Below are 6004 nucleotides of genomic sequence, written 5' to 3' on the forward strand. Positions count from 1 at the left end.
CTTCTGGAATAAACCCATGTCCTCTGTGAAGCTTTTCTGGACAACTTCTATGCCTGTGATAGGAGGTCCAAATGGTAACGCTCTTCCTAGAGTCACTGTGTCCTCCACTCAGAGTTCTCCCGTAGCCTTAGAGCATTATTCCACATACAGGGGTAAGTGGACTCTTAGCTCCACAAAGACACATTCCATTTTGTTGCTAGTTTTGTTTTTTGGGGTTTTGGTTTCTTTCTTTCTTTTGTGTCTTGGTATCTCCATAATGCAGCACGGTGGTTTCCTGATAAATTCTTATTTTTTGTATGAGCTATCAAATGGCACTTGTGTATTTGGCATTCAAGGCCTCCAAACTTAGCTTCAGTCTACTTTTCCAGTCCTATCTCCTGCTTCTCATCCACCTAGTTTACTGTAGACAAACTGGCTTGTAGCTGTCACACAGATGTGTCTTCTATGTTTCCATCTTCATGCCTTGCCTCACCATCCCCTCTTGTGAAGTATCCCACTCTTCTCTTGACCTGCACAAATTCTACTCTTTTTTCAAGATCCGGTTCATCCCTCTGCTGTGATGACAGCCACAGAGCATCATGCACTCCACCATGTTGCAGAGTCAGGATTGTGTGACCTGATGAAAGGAGGCCAGGCTTGGGGCCCAAGCAGATCTGTGCGTTTTCCTGACCAAGTTGCCTACCATTTCTGAGCCTCACATTCTTTCTCTATGTAATTAGAGTAACAAAACCTAAGTTTCAGGGTTGTCTGGAGTGTTAAGAATAGTGTATGTACTGGCATTCACTGAGGGTTCAGATAGAGTATGTGTGCTCTGTTATTTCAGTACAATCATAGGGCATCTAATCATGCAGCTTTTAAAATATCTTTTATTGTAAGATTTCATTGTCATTTGTATCACTCTACAATAAATGGTTTGTCCCAATACATTTCTGGGCTACAACTAGCACTTAGTTGCATTGTGGGCACAATACACAAACAGATTTATATGTGTATATTTATAGATATCAAAGAGAGAGAGGTGTTTTCATTGCCTCTTGATCCCCACAAGAAAGCACCATTCTATGAGGAAGTTGAGAATGTCTCTATTTTATCCATGAAGAACTAAGATTTGGAGACTGAGTTCCTCCCAGATCAGTCCAGATATTAAAGTGATAGAGGCAGAAAATTCAAACGATGTTTACACGTCTTTCCAAAATCTGTTCAATTTTATTCTTTGCCACATTTCACATCTGTGAGATTCTCTGCCTAGGTCGATATATGCTAACCACCTGTCTATTTTGATCTACATGCAGTTGCGCCCAGGTTCAGGGATTGTGGGAGGGTGGGCGGCAGATAACTGTAGGAAGGATTCTGCGTAGCATGGAAGGCAAATGAAGGATACCTCTAACAAGAGAACCATGGCATTTTTTCTTAGGCCACTCAGCATTGCTGTCAGGAATGACAAATGACACTTGAATTCCTTTTTCCTGAAAAACAGTAAAAATAATCCATTGGTAGATACGATTAATACATATATATAATATATAACAAGTCTTTGCTACAGGCAATAGCGTTCTGACTAGAAATGTCCTAAACTGTAGATTATTTTTCCCCCAAAGCTCTCTAGCATCAGCAAAGTTAAAGGTTGACTGAATTTCACATCTGGACCATAATACAGCAACAGTCATGCCAAAATATAGGAAATTGCTCATGAAAGACACAGAATAAAGAAAACCTTGTATAAATTATCTTAGGCTTAATCTTACACACATAGAAAATCCCCCATAACTAATAGAGGGGTAGGGAGATATATGCACAGAACATTCCAGAGATAGCAGGTTAAGACTTCTCATTGAGGAGTTCCAAGTTAGACCAAAATGAGTCCTTATATTTGGTAAAGGACCAGGATAACTTACTAATAAATGAAATGATCATTTACTTATTGCTTTATACTCATTCTGCATTCAATTTGCATGATGATCAAGACAAAGATTGCCAGTACAAAGTAACAACTTCTCATTGCTTAAGTTTAGGTTAATTATTAATATTTTTCCATGGATCAATACCCCTTAGAAGCAAGAGATATAGCTGAGCTCTTTGGCTCCATGTTTGCCGGGTGAGAAGAGCCATGGGCCAGACCTGCTGGAGCTTTGTCGTGGGCTGCAGGCCCTTAATTCTTCTTTGTTCTTCTCTGTGAAATTCTTCCTCCACCCAAATGCTCGGCAGCTTGCCCCAAGGCGGGCATAGATGTGGGTGTTTCAGTGTAGCAGAGGGGACAATCCTTTTAATGGTCTTTAATTCTTAACTTTCAATTCTTCTTCAATTGAAACTTGAGCTGTTATATTCCCTGAAATGAAATGGGAGTAAGCAAAAGGAATACGAGGCAACCTTTATAAATTCCTGACTTCGGGGTAACAAAAGTGATTAAAAATGAATAAATAAAAGTGTGAAGTATTGCATTTAATGTAAAAGATGAGATATATTAATATCCCCCTTGAAAGCATTCTTTGAAGTTTTTTCAAAAGAATCACAATTAAGGCGTTGGTACATATTTTGAGTTTTAAAGCGTCCTACAAAAATCCATCACAGAAGGATAAAGCCTCCTCCTCCTCCTCTTCTCCCTCTCAATGAAACTCTCTTGTGTTCAGAGATTGGGTCTGATTTACCTTTGTATCCCCTGTGCTGCTAACCCAAGAACTTTGCAAAAACAGATACCAAACAATTGTTACTTCATGAGTGAGTAGATGAATTAAGGTGTGCTATTTCACAGAGAACTCTGTTACTATGAATAGATGAGCCCCGTGTCTTTAAGTAAAAGCATAGAGGATGCTTTCAAGATGCTTAGAGTAGTGTTAAGAATTTTTAATAAAATTTTGAAACATGGCCTTTGTTATAGGATGAATTTTGTCCTGCCCCCAAATTCATATGTTAAAGTCCTAATCCTAGTACCTCAAAATGTAACTGTATTTGGAGGTAAGATCTTTAAAAATGGTTAAGTTAAAATGAGGTCTTTAGGTTGGTCCCTAATCCAGTATGACTAGTGTCTTTATAAGAAGAAGAAATTTGGATACACAAAGACACCAGACATACACAAGCACAAAGGGAAGACTATGTGAACACATAGCAAGAAGGCAGCCATCTGCAAGCCGAGGAGAGAAAAACCACACCTGCTGACTTGGACTTTCAGTCTCGAGAATGTGATCAAATAAATCTCTGTTTAAGTCACCCAATCTATTGTGTTTTGTTATGACAGCCTCAGCAAACTAATACAACATTTTTTTGTTGCTACCTTTGAGAGCCCTCTCTTAAAATGATGGTAAGGGAATAGGAGAGTGTAAAACCCCAAGAACAGAGGGGTAAGAGAGGGGACAACTAGGCATGAGTGAGGAGTATTTTAGAAAATGGACAGCAGAGAAAGAAATTATCAAAGTTGAGAATGCTAATTACAAAGTACCAGGAGAGGAGGTGTCAGGAAACACAAAAATTCCCTTTGTGGAAATCTGGAAAGACTTGGGAATTGAGGAACCAAGTACAAGTATGCTTAAAAAGAGATGAAGATATAAAATCTACATACAAAGTCGACTCTTCCAATATTCTCTTCTCATCCCTCATAGATAGGAGACCATTTCCACTCTATCCTCATCACAAGATTGGAAATTTCTTCTGTGAAAAAAATTAAAGAGTAGGGATGCAGACTTGGAGATACCAGGAACAGTGGAAGGTGGGAGATTAAAAAGAAGTCTAGTAATTGAATGAAGTCCTGTCTTCTCTAGTAGCACTTAGGGATAAGAATTCTGTCATTCAGTCTTACTACGCCTATGCAAGAGGTTGAAAAATCCTTCTCTAGGAAAATGGAATCACGACCCAGAGAAAAGACCTATAGAAAGTGGCATTATGTGTTTGTCAAGTGAAAAGGGCAAGATTCTTTATTGCCGATTCTCTACAGTGAATCCTGAGACTCTGCAAGCCCACTTAAGTCACGCAGAGCTCCTCCCAGCAGCATTTTAGCGCCTTCCTCTTTAATGTGAATGAACAACCAAGACCCCACAAACCATTAAGGAAACTCTCTAACATAAAGTCTAAAACAAACAAATAAAAATAGTAATAATTAGGAAGAAATAGAAACAATTTAAGAAACAAATAGATGTTTCAGAAAAAATATAACATTCTCAGAGAGATAAAAAATTATTACATTTATAAAACAAAATGATACCATATAAAATTAACAAGGAAGAACAAAAAAGAGTTATTAAAATTTAAAACAGTGATAGGTAAAATTTAAAATTTCAATAGAAGAGCTGAAAGATAAAGTTCTAGAAATCTATCAATAAGTAAAACAAAGAGATAAAGAGATGAACAACAGAAGTTAAGAAAGTTATGAGAAAGAATTCCATGACTAAGATCTGACTACTAAGAGTTTGAGAAAAGAAAAAAGAAAGAGAAAATAGAGGGAATGAGCTTATCAAAGAAATAACACAAAACTTTCCTCAAATTGAAGAATGTTTTTCTTTTTTATAAAGCCCCATGAATACTCAGCACAATGAAGAGACCTGTACAAAAGACACATCTAGACATTTCAGACTACCAGATATGAACAGAAGGTCCTAAAAGCTTTTAGAGATGAAGGAAAGACCCGCAAACTACATTTCTGATAAGAGTTCAGGTAGTATTGATTTATTCTCTCAAAGGCACATCAATGCCTAGAAGACAATGGAGCAGTGCATTGAAAATTCTAAGTGAAAATGATTTGCAACCTGCAATTCCAAACCCAGCTAAATCATCAATCAAATATAAGGGAACTGTTGAAATAATTGATGTGTTCAATCCAGGCAGAAAGTATTTTATAAAGCGCTTCTTAAAATTGTTTTGGAGAGTTCTGGAAGAATTAGTGACGATGCCACATAAAATTAAGCAAATAAAAAAGGAGGCAATTTATAACTCCAGAGAAAAACAAATGGTTGTTCAATGCATGAAACATAATCATGGTACACTATTTGGCTTATAAGTAAACATTACTTCCCAGGGTTGATAGCATAAAACTGAATATCCATTTAACCAACAATTGTTATGTAACTCTATTGGAAGGATAGAAGACGGGGAGTAGGGAAGTGAGATGGTGAGTGTGAAATACTCATCATCTCTAATGGGAAGTCAGTTAGAAGTATGGGGTTAAATATCAGAAGAAAGGAATAAAAGAGTTTCAGAGACTCATAGTGAGAAGGGTGGCACAAAGGACCCAAGTTTCTTGTTCTAAGCTTGTGTAGTACAATTTTAGAGAATAATTTAGTTAAATAATTCCTTTGTAAATTTAAAAGAAACCAAAGCAACCAGATTTCCAAATATTATAAATGTCCTATGTTTATTAGCTTGATCACAGTTAAGGATCTTGGAATGGGATTGTTCAATATTTGAATGGAATATTCCATTTCCCCTTTAATACTTGATAGATTTAACATTGTCACTTAGCATAGAGCAGGGACTAGTGGTACTCTTTATTGGCAGAGATGAAGCTGGCTTAGCCCTGACCTTTCAGGAGAGAGGAGATATGAACACCTGGCCAGTCAGACCAGCAGATTCATTGCTGGTTGATGAGTGAAGTTGCGGACATTGAAGGCAGTTGTGTTGTTTATGTATTAGGTTATCCTACTGTAGCTCTCACTCTAAAGGTGATTTATAACTAGTACTATATTCATAGAGTCTTCTCACGAGTAAGCAGGATACATAAAATCATCAGGACAAAAAGAAGTCACTATATCACTGCGAGTTGTTGAATTCACCCTTAGATGAGATAAACCTCTTTACGAAGAGTAAAATAAAACCTATGATTTCCGTACCACTGTTGACCCTACTTGAGTGAAATGGTAGCGTAAAGAAGGTGTTTTTCTGTGCAGGGCTTTGCCGGATACATCTGACTCCTTTACAGTCAGACCTTCACCCTCAGAATTAGCATGACCCGGGCTGTTCTTTGCAGGTTTAGAATTCCCTTTGCTTCAACAGCATCTGGAAAAATTTTTGACCTTCAGCG

General features: G+C 37.5%; 1 protein-coding gene across 9 annotated transcripts in view; it reads left to right on the forward strand.

The window, feature by feature from the left end:
- The window catches only part of PDE4D (phosphodiesterase 4D), a 1407338-nt gene that overhangs the window by 1039355 nt on the left and 361979 nt on the right, over window positions 1-6004 (forward strand). The window lies entirely within an intron of this gene.

Source organism: Equus asinus, chromosome 10, assembly GCF_041296235.1.
Source record: "Equus asinus isolate D_3611 breed Donkey chromosome 10, EquAss-T2T_v2, whole genome shotgun sequence".
Lineage (NCBI taxonomy): Eukaryota > Metazoa > Chordata > Mammalia > Perissodactyla > Equidae > Equus > Equus asinus.